General features: G+C 37.8%; 1 non-coding gene across 1 annotated transcript; it reads left to right on the top strand.

Annotated features, from left to right (window-relative positions):
* Window positions 1–1827: 1827 nt before the first annotated feature.
* Window positions 1828–1933, top strand: LOC122028367. The gene has a single exon (XR_006124761.1). It is a non-coding gene; the product is annotated as a small nucleolar RNA R71 (small nucleolar RNA).
* Window positions 1934–16281: the final 14348 nt, after the last annotated feature.

Below are 16281 nucleotides of genomic sequence, written 5' to 3'. Positions count from 1 at the left end.
TGATGAGCTCCAAATCATTGACATTCATGTTTTTGAAGATACTCCTCTATCCAATGCTCACATTCCTCCACAACTTTGAAATCTACAAAAAAATAAGATAGACAAGAAAAATTAAGTAGAGGGTGTGATTTATTATCAATGAAGTAAAAACAAACTAAAACTAAAATGAAAGCAAGATTGAACTTGGGTTGTCTCTCAAGAAGCGCTTGTTTAAAGTCATTAGCTCGACCACCTCATTAGATTCATCGAAATCTTGCTCTAGGAGGGGTAAGATATTTCATCACCCTCTTACCAAGGGCTCTTATTATGGAGGGAGCTTTCAAAATAGAAATTGAAAAATGAGGTATCGCTCTCTCCATCATCGTCTTCTTTGAAGTTCTTTCGGATGGTTGAAGACGTTTCAGATTGAGCTTCCAAATATTAGCCCAAGTGAAATATGCACATGCAAAGAAAATACAAATCTCCCACAAACGTATTAGATAAGATAGAGTCATAACCATATTAAGATAAGCAGAATAAGAAATAAAAACTGAATCACATCCAACAAAGTCAATGATAGGTACCTCTATAAAATTTTCCAAAAGATCACAAGAAATACTAACCTTACTTTGCTGAGAGATACCTGAAATTTTTAAACATATGGATGTGACCTCTTCTAAATCAATTGATGGGTCTGGCTCTAGCTCAGGTGTTAGTGATACAATAGATGGTGATTCTTGGGACTCACCCATATCTACATGAGTCCCTACACATTGGTCCACAACATGTCCAACCCTTGCAATTCTTACCTTTAAGGGTTGTGTGGATGAAGGAAGTGATCCTTGAGATACTGCTTCCACAACGCAGCTCCCTACACATTCTTCCAAATCATCATCATCAACATAAGCATCGAAAAATAAACCAACGTTTATATCTTCAACAAGAGAATCAACTATAGGAGGATCATTGACTTCATTTGCATTTTTATGTTGATCTACCTCAATACATTCATCATCTGAAAATTCAATGTCACTATAACATCCTGTAAAATCTGGAGGAAGATCTGAAAACTTGTTATCCACTGCATTATTATCACAATCCTCATCTGAAGAGTCTTCATATGCATAGGGAAATCTGCACTCAACCGTATTTGGATCACAAAATTTGCCAAAGTCTTTATTTTCATTAGCCCTCACTAGCCTTTGTGGAAAAGGAAATTTAGTGAAGGGCTTGGGAAAGGTACTTCCTTTTTCCCATATTCCCTTTTAGCTTGCAGAGGAGGTTCAACTTGCTTATCTAGTCTTGATGTGATTAATCATTGAGGGAAAGGTACTTGTGGCCTTTGGAAACTTCTTGGAGTAATAGAACTGAGTTCTTGTAGTCTTCTATTGTTCTTCTCCTCAATTCTATACAAGTCATTTTTCAAAATTTCTTCATGATTCTTGCTGCCCCTCAACTTAATATCATTACAATTTTCACTAGATCTTATTTGTGTAGGAGGGGGGATCTTCTTTGAACCATTTTGAAACTATGCTCTCAATCCTTGCCCCCAAATGTTTGTACTCCTCATTCTGTGACTTTTGAATTTCGACATTCTTTGGTGGTTGAACTGCATTTTGTTTGACATGCTCTCTTATATATATGGCTTGTACTTCTTGAATTTCTGAGGGAGATTCCATCCAACTTTTGCTTGACCATTCATGGAGGTTCAATGCTACTTGATCAATCAATGTATATGCTTCATCTACACTTTTGTTCATGAAAGAACCTCCAGCCGAAGAATCTAGCAAGCACTTATTTGAGAAAGAAATTCCCTTATAGAATATGTGCAAGGTCAACCATTTTTCCAAACCATGATGAGGGCACTATCTTTGAAGACTTTTAAATCTGTCTCATGATTCAAATAATGATTCTCCATACACCTGAGCAAAATTTGTGATGCAACTCCTTATGTAGATTGTTCTGCTTGGAGGGAAAAAATAATTCAGAAATTGTTGCTACAATTATTCCCAACTTGTGATGCTTTGAGGATGGAGAGAATATAACCAAGTCCTTGCTTTATCCTTGATACTAAAAGGAAATGGCATCAACTGAACTGCATCTGCTGATACTCCTTCACAATTTATCATATCATAAAGCTCTAGAAATGTCTCAAGGTACAGATAGGGACTTTCTGATACTTCTCCTCCAAATTTATGACCTTGTTTCATGAAGATTAACTCTGAGTCTAGTTGGAAACTTTCTGCTTCAATATGAGGTTGCACAATAGGAGACATAAATCTTGCAGAAATTGGTGTAGAAAAATCTCTTAAGGGCCTGCTTGATATGTTAGTGCTTATGGATATCTAAGAGAAATATATATAAGAAAAGAAAAAAAAATGAAAGACAAGAAATAAAATGCTATATGAAAAACAACAAAAAATAAATAAATGCAGAATTTAAAAATAAGAAAGAAAATGTAGATTTTTTTTTGAATTATGAAAATGGAAAAACAAAAACTATTCTCAAGTCTAAATTAACTAAATTGCTAATCTACTAATGTTAATGCGAACAGTCCCCGACAACAGCGCTAAAAACTTGTTACGATTCTGCAAGTGTACGAATTCATCGTCAGTAATATATAAGATTTGTCGAATCCACAGGGACTGTTGATTAAGCACTAGAGATTTCACAAGTAGGTTATCTAGACGGACGAAAGTTGGCTTTGGCGCTTGCAAACTAACGAGAGTGATTAGAGAGAGAAAGAAGGTTGAGAGGAAGAGAGAGAATTGATCTTAGAGGGAATGAGCTTTGGGAGATGGATTCTAGGATTTCGGTTTCATTATAATACTTGGAGATATTACATAGATTGCTTAGTTTCTACCCTCTATGTCTATGCTCTTGCAGGAAGTTAAATTGGTCAATATCCCTAAGTATCGAATAGAGACGATTCCTGTGAAATCCTGTAACGGTTAACCCTTGTCACAAGGGCGCCTCGGTAGATCTCAGGAATACATGTCTAGTAAATAACAATAAGGATAAAGGTAGAGATTTGGTACGGTTTCCTACTTCCTTATGGAGGAATTGCCTCTCCTTTCAAGAGAATGCCCTAGACGTCCGTGAATGGGTTACCCTTGTCACTAGGGCCCCTCGGGTATACGATCTACAACACTCTCTCTACGAGAGCAGCAATTCCTAAAGGATTGTTTCTCCTTTTAAGGAAAGGTCCTAGACGTCCGGAAAGGGTTACCCCTGTCACTAGGGCTCCTTGGTCAATACGCTCTACAGCATCCCCTTTGCGTGATTAACAATCCTCCACATCAATCAATAAAGCATGTAAAGAAATATAAATATCTCACACACACAATTCATCATGAACAAGGAATCAACAAGTCATTAAATAGAAATATGGCAAATCTAGATAGTTCTACAACTCCATCGCATTACAAATACTCCCTAATCCTAGAAGAGAATATTTACTCCATTGTGAGGGAAGAACATCCCCAAAACATAAAGTAAAACATACTTATTGTTGGTGCGGTTAGCACTAGCGGTCTAACTCAGGTTTTGATGAATGACAAATCAGGTTAAGTTAGGTTTGTCATGATCTAACACTCTGACCGAGTGTGCAGGATAAGTCCAGACAGGTCGACGGGCTGACCGGATGTCTGGCACGAAGTCCAAGCGGGTCGACGGGCTGATCGGACACTTGGCGAGAAGTCTAGCTATGTCGACGAGCTGACCAGATAGCTGGCGAGAAGTCCAGACGGTTTGAAGGGCTGACCGGACGTTTGGCAGGTGAGTAAAGGTAAGGGAGTGACTATGAGGACGCGTTCCCAGGAAGGGAACATTAGACGTCGATTCGGCTTAGATCCATTTCGGATATCTAAGTCGAGATCGTGACTAGATTCCGGTCTTGGAAAGACGGAATCTAAGTCATAACTTTTATGTTAAACTTGTGAATTGTGCTAACACTCTATTTTGCAGGATATATACTATTTATTTACCTCGGACTAACCTTGTCTTATAGGAAAGTTGATTTCTGGAGAAAGGTGGTCCGGGCGCCCGGAGGGGGTCCGGGCGCCCGGAAGGGATCCGGGCGCCCGGGAGGCAAGTTTTATCCCGATCGCGCGTCGCCACGTGGAGCTCGCTGGTTGGACCTACCACGTCTCACCAGGGTGCCTGGAAGGGATCCGGGGTGCCCCGAGCTTCATATAAAAGAAGGGACAGGGGTGGAGCTTCAAACACAACTCAGAACTCTCTGCTCTACTGTGCTCCTGTGACGCCTTGAGGTTGCTCCGACAATGCGCTGTCTTCAGTTTACTTCTTTTCAGTTTGTCGGTATTTTCATTCTTTTAATTCCTGTACTTTGTTTGTAATATCTTTCGAATTGATAGTGATTGCCCAATGAAGCACTCGACGAGTGCGGGCCTTGGAGTAGGAGTCGACACAGGCTCCGAACCAAGTAAAACTGAACTGTGTTAGCCTTGCCTTCTTACTTTGTCTTTACTTTTCCGCTGCGCTTACTCGACGAAAGTTTTAATCGATATTCACTCCCCCCTCCTCTATCGAACACTTACGATCCAACAAGTGGTATCAGAGCGGGTACCGCTCTGATTTGGTGCAACCACCAATTAGACAGGGGGTGAACCTTCTGTTAAGTTTTTTTTTTGGTTTTTATTTTTTTTCGTATAATTCCAAACTGGTAATCTTACCTTTTTGGAAAGATTTTTTTTCGTTATCCAAATTGGTGCAACACTCATTTAGATCTCTTTATCATCTTTTTCTTTCCACATTGCTAATCCAAGACCAAGTCTTGGGACTTTTTCTTGTCTATTTTTTACTTGTGTGCAGGATTAAAATGTCTCAACTTGAAGGATTCAACACAGTGCGTCCTCCCCTGTTCAACGGGGATGACTTCCCGTATTGGAAGAAGAGAATGGAAGTCTATCTCAAAACAGACTTCGACCAGTGGATGAGCATCACCAGACCATATAAAATACCAGTAGACAGTTCCGGAAATCTACTGAACCCAGAAGATTGGACGTCAGATCTAAAGAAGAAGGCTTCAACAGAAAACAAGGCAATCAACACCCTATAGTGCGGATTGACCAGAGAAGAACTGAACCGGGTCGGACCACATAAGAACGCCAAAGAACTGTGGGACAAACTGATTAAGTTGCACGAAGGAACGAGCGACGCTAAGGTAACAAAACGAGACTTATTATTAAATAAAATATTTAATATAAAAATGCAGGAAGGAGAAACTGCAAGTCAACTTCACACGAGGATCAAGGACATCCTCAATGGGCTCCACACCATCGGCCACCAAATGGAGAACCGGGACTTAATAAGGTATGCATTAAACGCATTTCCACGTAATAGTTTGTGGGCATCTATCGTAGATGCCTATAAAATTTCTTAGAATTTATCGAAACTTAAATTAGATGAGTTGTTTTGTGAATTAGAACTACACGAACAAACTAACGTCGGGGCAGAGAAAGGAATTGCTTTGTTTGCAGGTCCCTCCAAAGAAAAGAAGAACAAGCCTGAGCCTGAAGCAGATTCTGACCAGGACTCTGAAGATGAAGAGCACCTGGTGAACTTGGTAAGGAAAATGTTCACCAGGAGAAAGAGGGGCTTCAGCAAGAAAGACCTTCAGAAAATCAACTCCCCCGAATCAAGGAGCGTGACGTGTTTCGGATGCAACAAAAAGGGCCACTACAAGAACGAGTGCCCGAAACTGAAGAACAACAAACTGAAGCTGATCAAAAAGAAGGCGCTCAAAGCAACGTGGGGCGACACTTCCTCAGATGAATCGGAAGCCGAAGAACAAAAGAACCAGAGTTACCTAGCACTGATGGCCCGCGAAGAAGAATCGGAAGACGGGTCTGAACCCGAATCAAGCCACGAGTCTGTACTCGTTTCCGAAGGTTCCGAAGAGGTATACCGAAATCTAAACAGAAAATTTTTTAAAATTATTTCCTGCTTAAATAATAAATTAGTAAAAATAGAAAATGAAAATAAGTCACTCCTCAAGGAAAATCAAGACCTCAAGGAACAAATCAAAAACTCATGTCCAACTCAAGATATAACACTTGAGGAGGAGAATCTATCACTAAAATTAGAAATTAATAATTTAAAAGAAATACTATAAAAATTCACAACGAGGTCAAAGAACTTAGATTTAATTTTAAACAATCAAAAAGCAAGTTACAACAAAACTGGACTTGGTTACAAATCAAGTTCAACTAAAACTTTTAAATCATTAATAACCCAACACAAACCAACAAAACAAGCTTGGGTTCCGAAAGCGCGTTTAATCACACAAGTAGGACTCAATCAATACTATATCTCTAAAGATAAAATATATTATATAAAGTCAAATAAATCAAATAAACCAGAATACAAACCTGAACCAAAAGGGTTAAAATCTAAACACATTAAAACTCAACAAAATATAAACTATCATCAAGTGAAATTTAATTATAAAAGAAATAGACATAAACCGAGAACAAAGTTAAATTAAATGGTAATTAATTCAGGGGGAGGCTCCAGACTAGCTGGCACCTCCAAAACTAACCTACCCGGCAAGTTAACCCTAACCAACCTACCCGGCAGGGTAATTAGGATTAGTTAAAAAGGGTTCAAGTTTAACTTGAAAAATGGTACTGGTGAAATATTGGATGATAGTACGTTAGGGAAGCTTAGTCTATGCATGTCTAGGAAGATATAGCTTCGACCTGGTGCATTTGGCTAAGTGGAACTGACCGAAGCTACCCTTTATAAATCCTAACCAGTTAGACCAAGGTTTTGTACTAAGTCCAGTGGATAGGACTATTTGGAAAACCTCGAAGGCATGGTTACTTTAATGATGTCCGAGTGACTCACCATAGCCCAGAAGTTTATCCAGAGAACGTCTATTTGTTGAACCCAAAGCTAAACCTGAATCTAACACAAGTTAAAAACAAACTCTAAAATTGAACCTAATTCATCTCACAAAATTATAGGATTACCTGATTAAAAACATAGATTGGGTGAGATGACTAAGAACCTAAAATGAACTGAATTAATTAGATTTAAATTAATTAAAATTAAAATTAAATTAAATTAAATTAAATTAAATTAAAATTAATTAAATTAACTAAAATTAAATTAAATTAAATTAAATTAAATTAAATTAATTAATTAAATTCAAATTAATAAAAATTAATTAAAATTGAATTAAAATTAAAATTAAATTAAATTAAGTTAAATTAAATCAAATTACAATTAAAATTAAAATTTTCTTAACTTAAAAATTTTATTGAACTTAAACTTTTTAAATCATTTTAAAAATTCTTTCAAAAATAATTATGAAAATTATTTTAAAAACAATTTTAAAAATTACTTTAAAAATTCTTTAAAAAATTCTTTAAAAACTATTTTAAAAATTCTTTAAAAACTATTTTAAAAATTACTTTAAAAATTCTTTAAAAAATTCTTTAAAAACTATTTTAAAAATTCTTTAAAAACTATTTTAAAAATTCTTTAAAAACTACTTTAAAAATTCTTTAAAAAATTTTAAAAAATTATTTTTAAAATTCTTTTAAAACTATTTTAAAAATTACTTTAAAAATTATTTAAAAAACTATTTTAAAAATTACTTTAAAATTTTTTAAAAAAATTCTTTAAAAACTGTTTTAAAAATTCTTTAAAAATTCTTTAAAAACTATTTTTAAAATTCTTTAAAAATTATTTTAAAAAATTCTTTAAAAACTATTTTAAAAATTACTTTAAAAATATGTTAAAAAATTCTTTTTTTGAAAAAAAATTCATTTAAAAACTTTTAAAACTAATTTTAAAAGTTCTTTGAAATATTATTTAAATGTTTTAAAAAATTATTTTAAAACTCTTTTAAAAATTATTTTTAAAATTATTTTTAAAATACTTTTTAAAATTATTTTAAAAATCGTTTTTTAAAAATTATTTTAAAAATCCTTTTAAAATTTCTTTTAAAAAAAATCCTCAAAAAAAAACTATTTTAAAAACTATTTTAAAAATTATGTAAAAAAAACATTTTTGAAAAACTCTTTTAAGTATTATTTTTCACTTTAATAAAATTTTGTTAACTTATATTAATAATAATAATAATAAAATCTTTTAAATTCATTTAAAACTTTGACACCTATCTTAAAAACTTAAATTCCAGTAACTTAAACTCTAAACCTAATTATGTATAACTTAATTGTTTAAATCTAACTCTAGTTGAAAACTAAAATTGACTTGAATTAAACCTTACTTAACTATGTTTAATAACTTTAACCTCATGCTAACTTCAAACTAAATTAATCCTACTTAAAAGGAAGCAAATAAAATGTAACAACCCAAATTTCCTCGTCCCAAAAATAATTTAAAATTATTTAAAAATGCTATAGAAATATTCTAGAGATTTTTAGAAGTTTTTAGAGTATTTTTATGCAAAAGAAGGTCCGACAAAAATAATGTTGAAGCCGAGATTCGAATTATAGATCTCGGACAAGTCATAGGCCTTAAGTGAAGTGAGATAACCAAGTGTTCCACAGGAGTTTTGTTAATCAAGTAGGGAATAAAATATATATAAGTTATAGTTGGAACCGAAAATAACAGGAAATAATAGGAAGAAAAGGGTTGCAGCTGAGATTTGAACCCACGAGCCGAGCCTTAAGCAGAACGCAGCCAACCAACTGTCCTGCAGATATTTCATGAAAGAGTAAGGCAGCGAATAATATTTAAGTAGTAGTTGGCTAATAAAAAACCCTAGTATAAGAAAAGAAATTTAGGTTTTATCCTGAAACCTTTCTCCCTCCCCTTCTCTCGAGTTCGACGGCGCAGCTCTTCTCGATGAAAACGCAGCAAGGGATCTAGGATTCCTCTCTGGCGGCTGGCCATGGCCATCTAGGAGGGTTTTCCACAGAGTCGCGATCACGTCGTTAAGGAGAGCACGAGGATACGAGAGGACGCCGAGTTCTGCGGATTCTCCGAAACCCTAAAGGTCTTCCTCGACTGTAAGTCCAAGAAACAGCATGGTAAGTTGCTACTCACCTGTGGTAAGAGTAGTTCCGAATTCGATTTGAGTTTTCCTTGTGTCTCTTGATCTTTTTGGAGCATGCTGTGAGGTTGATTTCTTGTGAAGTCTGTTGCCGAGAATCTCAAGGAAAGAAATTAATTGGTTAGTTAGGCATATGTTTTGGTTTTTTATAGATTTTGGGATTTATGCTGTGAAGTTTTGTTTAGCACAGCATTCATTTCTTTTGAAATTTCTGCCATGAGTTCAGAGGAAGAACATGAAAGGATGTGTAGGTGGAGTAATTATGCTTCTTTTAGTTTTCTGCCATGTGTTGAGGTTTCAGATTCTTGTTTCCTTCTTGATTTCGAAGCATGCCGTAAGGCCAGTGCCCTTGATGTCTGCTACCAAGAACTTCAAAGTAAGGAGATGAGTTGTTTAGGTTAGGCATAGGGTTGTTTTCTTTCTTTTGGCCTTATAATTGGTAATTCCGATTTTGAGTTAGATTTTTCTGTGGTGATCTTAATGGACATGATCAGTTCATATGGAGTTTAAGGGTTTCGGATTTTCACTGCTAGACAATGGAAATAAGTGTTATATGGGTTTTAGATTCATTGATTTCGTAGTATAGTATTTTAGCTACAGATTTCTTAATAAATCACATTTAGCAGTAGCAAATTCTTTCCTTATGCTTTGTTATGTTGGAAGTGATTCATATCACGTTTCAACCTGTGGTAGCAGTAGCAATTCTGTCCTTTATGCTTTGCTTGGTTGGACTAAATTGAGAATAAATAGATCTCCCAAGTTCTGTCCTAGTAAATCACGTTTAACAGGAACAACTTCTCTTTATGCTTTACTTAGTTGGAAAGAATTTAGAATGTGTAGACCCATTAAGTTCTGGTTCTAGTATATCATGTATCAACTCTTTGATAGCAGTATCATCCTTTCCTTAAGGTGTTTGGTTGGTTTGTACAGAACTGGATTAGCTGGGGATTTTAGTTCTTTCCTTGCTTTTGGAACTTGTTGTACAGATTAATGGGGTTGCTAGAGGTTTAAGATTAGTTCCTAGATTTGCTTGCTGCTTTTAGTTCTGTTGTAGCATGCTTAAAAAGGATTTGATGGCCCCTTTGTTATTATTTTAGTTTATTTCCATGAAGCCCATATGTAGCAAGTATTATACATGTGAAAGAACTGACGTGGTTACAAGATTGAGTATCATGGAGGAACTGTGCTTCTCTGTAGAAATTAAAAAGCAAATTATGTCTTCATCATTAAGGAAGCAAGATAAGGCACCTAAAATTTAAAATGTCACTGAGAGGGATAGTGAATTTGTGAATGTTGTCGATGACAATAACTGATAAAGGTGAGATGTCTATGAAGTTCATTACGCATTGAAGGATTCATTTAGAGAGATTGCTAGTTTGAGATTTGAGAGCCTGACAAGATTCATGTTCTTAACTTATAGGGTATATTTAAAGCTATACCTGATCTCTAGCTTTTAGTTACTTGATTATTTGGTTATTTATACTCAGAACATAACTTGTTAGGAAATGACTAGTGAAAGTTTTGTAATACCCAAAAATTCTCAAATCAATTTTAGAAATATTCTATGATTTTTCTGGAATTTTAGGATATTTTTATGGAATTTTTATAGTAGCGGAAGTAGCAAAAAGAAATAGAAACGTAAAATAGCTTAAGCGGGAATCGAACCCGGGACCTATCGGGCCCGATAACCTTTAGATAGCTTTAGTAACCAAGTGAACCCAGCAGTAACCAAGTGAACCCAGCAGGGCCGTGCTGAAAGGAAAGGGGAACAATTATATTTATATTTGAGTTGGGCCGAATTACCCACTTAATATAAATAGGGAATTTAAGTGAGGAATTGTTATTTTCTTAAACGAGAAAACTTTTCCCTCAAGCCCTCACACACCTGCCGACCCCTCTCCCTCACCCTCTCGGCGCCCAAGTCCAAGGAACCTAGGGTTCCGTCCAAGGGCCATAGGAGCACCTTTCCGGCGATGACTCCAGCACGAGAACGTTCCTCTCCGTGAAAAGGGCACGTAGAAGCGAGGAGATCGACGAAGGGATCTTCTCCACCGGAAACCTAGCGTTTAGATTTGTAAGAAACTTTGAGCAGGAGGTAAGAAACCCCTCACCTGCAGTATAAGTAGTTCTCGTATGATTTCATGCTTTAGTTTAGTAGTATATGGATTTTTGGCACATAGGGTGAGCAATAGCGCACACCAAGTGCTCGATAGTATGTGCAGCCCATTTAAAATGCAACTTAGGCATTTAATAGCTTAGTTGAATGCAAGAGAAGCATTTATTTAGTGCAGTCAGTGTTATTACAGCTTATATAGGACTACGGTTTAATGGGTGGGCTCCCATAGTCACCTCTAGGTTCAAATAACCTAGCTCTAGGTTCAGATAACCTAGAAATAACAAGATAAGGGAAAAATTTAGCTATACTAGTATTTTACTTTATCAGTGGCACTGTACTGGACCAGATGCCCATTGGGTTGGGCTCCCACAGTCGTCCCTAGGTTTAGATAACCTAGTAAACCCTACTGGATTCGGAATTTGCAACCCCGGGTTTAGTTAGGGATGCGCGAACAGTAAGTACAGTTGCCGGGCCCATTAGCAGCATGATTATGTATTTTAATCTATTACGATAAATAGCTTTCAAAAACTCACAAATCAGTTGTGTGTACAGTTTAATTTAAGTTCTAGCTTAGTTTTAGTGTAGCTCAGTTCATGCTTTAGCTTAGCTCTTTCTTGTTGATACATGTGATAGTTCTATGATCAGTTTTGACTCTATGTTTTGTATGATAGTATGTCATGCCATGCTTTAACATGTTCAGCATAGATTTCAATAGCATGTTTTAAAAAGCATACATTGCATCGTAAGCATGTTTTGTGAGGTAGATGGTTTCTTACTAAGCTCTCAAGTTTACAGATACTTTCTTTTCCTTATACTGCAGATAAAGGTAAGGGAAAGATAGACTAGCAGAGGCTGGAGGTCAATGCTACAAAGATGTGTGTGGGCAGGAACTTGGAATGAAGACCTTTGGGAACTAGCAAATTTAAAGAATTAGAACCTTTTATTCTTTTAATGTTTATGCACCTTTAGAATGTTTAAGAATTTTGAATTATGAAACTATGCTTATGCCATGCCTAGAACACTAGCTAGCTTATTGATGAGTAGTAAATCATGCATAATGTTAGTGAAGACCTATTACAATGTTCTCTAGGCATTTTGGGTTTTTTATATTGAGTTGTGTATGATCGAGCTCTGAAATTAGAGTTTTGCAGCGAAATCAGAAACTCCAATCGATCGACCAATCGATTGGAGGGACCTCAATCGATCGGTTGATCGATTGAGGGTTGATTTACGCGAACAGTATGCTCTGGAATCGATCAGCCGATCGATTGCGCCAAGTTCAATCGACCAACCGATCGATCGGAGCTAATGTCGCGATCAGGAGTTCGCTGGATTGATCAGCCGATCGATCCAGACGTGTTCTGTCGCGAACATAAAGCCCTGGAATCGATCACTGGATCGATTGGCCAGGCTGGATCGATCAGCCGATCGATCCAGACGGGACTTCCATGCACAGTAGCACGTTGAATCGATCATTGGATCGATTGATCAAAATGGATCGATCAGCCGATCGATCCAGATCTAACCTCGTGCACAGTAGCGAGCTGAGTCGATCAGTGGATCGATCAGACTACTCCAATCGATCAACCGATCGATTGGGAGGTCTGATATTAGCTGGAAACCCTTAGTTCAGTTCCTTGACCATGGGGGGATGTAATATATGACATTTACAGCTTAGATTACACTCCTTAGCATATGATTGATAATAAAAATAGTGATGTGAGTATAAATTCTGAATTTAGTAGCAGTTAGCAAAGATTTCAATTAGTACAACTTTCGCATCTAGACTTAGTGATGGTCATGGAGTAGCTTAGCACAGCATAATGTGATGATCCAGCCTCGCAGCCTAGCTAGTAGGAGGTGGGTCGTTACAGAGTGGTATCAGAGCAAGTTCCATACTTCCCTCACACACATCAACATTGAACCTACAGCTTCCAAGTAAGAACATTTCTCACTTTATTTATGTTTCATGTTTTCATGTTTAGAGATAACTAAAGTATGTTTATTTATGATAGTATCTAACATGATAACAATAGTTATGCAAATATGATTGTCCTAGTTATGTATGTCCTCTATGTCTCTAGAAATGACACGAGGACGCCCAGCTAGAAGGGCACCAACTACTAAGCCCCAACATGAGGCAGGTAGTTCAGTGCCTCCCCCAGACCTTACGGCAGTAGTGGCTCAGTTACAGAAGCAACTAGCTGAACAGCAACAGGAGATAGCCACCCTCAGGGCTAATCAGCAGAACACTCCCACTGTCACCCCAGAACCCAATTTAGCTACCCCAGTGGTGATAGAAGTTCCACCAGTCCAACCTGCAACACCAGTAGCCCCAGCAGTAGGGGCAAGGGGAGAAGCCTATCTGATCCAGTGGCAGAGAGTTAAGCCAGAGAACTTCTCTGGCACCAGTGAACCATGGGATGCTGAAGCCTGGTTCAAAACTCTGGAGAGTACGATGGAGCTTCTGGACTGGCCAGAACATGAGAAGGTGAAGTGTGCCTCCTTCTGCTTGACAGAGGATGCACGCATGTGGTGGGAGAAAATTAAAGCGAAGCGCCCAGTGAACCAGATGACATGGGCTGACTTCGAGAAGGAATTCTTCGAGGAGTTCTTTCACATGCGGGTCACAAACCGCCACTACGACGAGTTCACTAAATTTCGTCAGGGCAACCTTTCAGTTAAGGAGGCCGTGAGGAAATTCAACAGACTGGCTCGTCTATGCCCCGAACTAGTCAGCACTGAAAGAGAACGAGTCCGGCTGATGCTCAAGATGTTAAGGCCGGAAATAGCAATGAATGTGGCCAGCAGTGTCCGTAGGCCGCAAACTACAGAAGAACTAGTGAGCAACGCCCTGACCACTGAGTGTCACGCCCCAGAGGAGTCCCCGTCCGAAGAAATTTCGGCAGCATCTCCCCTGTACGGTGGACAATCTGAAATTTCTACATATCACATCTACATCAGCCACAGGCGGCTGGAATAATAACAATAAATAAAAAAAACATTCACCACGTAGTTTATAATAGTAACATCACAATAATACTCTGACTCGAAATCCACCCTACTCCACTACACTCGTAAAACTCAAATCCGACGAACTCACCTCTTCTGCCGTCCAGGCAGGCATGCAGTAAAAACATATCAAATAGAACATCCATCAATATCAAAAGAAAAACATACGATGTCCAAGTATCCAAATAACCAAGTACACACATAAGCAAATAAGAACCAAACCAAATGGTAAATAAATCCTCGAGGTCTGCAGGGATCTAGCACTACGTGCAGTGAGGACTAGCGACTGGAACTCCCTCCGGACAGCATCAACCTGAAAATAACAACGATGGAGGCGGGGTGAGTCCAACACTCAGCAGGTACAATTGATATGCAAAGTAAAGAAATAACACCTAACACTAATCATGCGTACAGTCTCCTGATATAAGAAAGATAAAAATATGCATCTGAAGTAAACAGGAGAGGAACTGTACTAACCAGGACCCGAATATAGTCCGAAAGGTATAGAAGACCTGTATGCATGTCAAACATGGTATCCACACAATATGCAGCATATAAATGCAGCAAACACAATCACAAACAATAAATGCATCATGCATATGATGCCAATGTCATGGTCACCCCTGACGCCAGTCAGCCAACTCATAACAAAAGTGGAACCGAGTGGGTAGAGCTGTGACAACCGTGCACTCTGCATCACTACCCCTGATGAGTGACCGAGTGGACGGGATGCTGTCGGAGTACATACGTACTCCTACCCCAAATCATAAATGGGGGAGCGCAATGCTCTCATCTCCCGGTACGCTATGACGGGGAGGAATCTCTAACGTGCTACACGCTGCGTCACACTACCCATGAGCGGATCAACGGAGCACCGGAAGAGTCAAACTGACGTGCTACCACGCTGTGTCACGCTACCCATGAGCGTCACAACGGAGCACCGAACAGTGATGAAAACTGGCAAAGTGCTCGACAATAATGGAGCAATCTCTCACACAGCATGCAATCATGCGAATGGTGCATGTCACTAAGCATGGTAATATGCTAAATCAATCTCTGGACATATGATAATGTGCACCAAAGTAAATAAATCATATCAAGGTATACTGATCACATAAGGTATCAAAACCTAGGTCCTGACATGGTAAAACATGGTTATATCACTACCCATGAGCATGTGAAATCAGATAGGTATCAACCCAAAATGTAAACAAACAATCAATCAAGCAGGTAACATGTATCGGGCAGTGATTAACCGAAACAAATAAGAAAACACAATTAATGCAAATTGTTAATTTCATTACTAAGCATATCAAAGATAATAAGTCAAAAGTACCCGCCTCCAAATAGAATAGTCCAAACCGGGAGTCGAGATACTCGTCTCGCGTCAAGGTCCTGTGATAAATCCTACAATTTAGCTAAGTATAAACAAATAGCTAAATAAATTCCTAATCACAAGACCATCATCCTGTATACAAGAATTAATCTACACATGATCATCTATCTAAAAATAATCGAATCAAAACAATGATCTATAGCATGTATCAAATGCTCCACACCTTACCTTACTTCTCAGCCGTTCTTGCTGCCAGTAAACCTGACCGAAGCGAGGTAAATGGTGTTGCCCTCTAAATCAAATACCCTACATCAATAATTCACACTTAACTAACTTAAAAATTTATCACTGCACAGATGGTCACCTTAAAGTATAGCAGTCAATCTGCAACTCACCATCGCAACTCAGAGATCAAGATCTCACTTCTCACCCTCCTCAACTGATACACAGTCCAGATTGCGACTGCTGAACCAAGAAACAACCCATAGCAACCACTTCTCTTCAAGATTACAGTATACTGTTCTGATCAAAGGAAATGGCAAAAGTGGAGACCCCGGATCAGATTTGGGATTCAACCATATTATTCCAATAACAACTTAAATTCAGGAAAATAAATTTACTCATCTTACCTCAATTCGCAACAGGGACGTTGCTGTCGGAGGAAATTAGCCGCTGGAAGGTGGCTGTCGGACCCAAGAACAACCCACAGCCAACCCTAATTCCTAAACCCACTGAACAGCACAACGTGGAAGCAACCTCCACTCGAAAAAGGAGAAGAAGAGTCGGCGC

The sequence above is a fragment of the Zingiber officinale genome, chromosome 10A (assembly GCF_018446385.1).
Source record: "Zingiber officinale cultivar Zhangliang chromosome 10A, Zo_v1.1, whole genome shotgun sequence".
Lineage (NCBI taxonomy): Eukaryota > Viridiplantae > Streptophyta > Magnoliopsida > Zingiberales > Zingiberaceae > Zingiber > Zingiber officinale.
The sequence above is the reverse complement of the archived record's forward strand: the minus strand, read 5'-3'. Positions and strand labels throughout refer to the sequence as shown.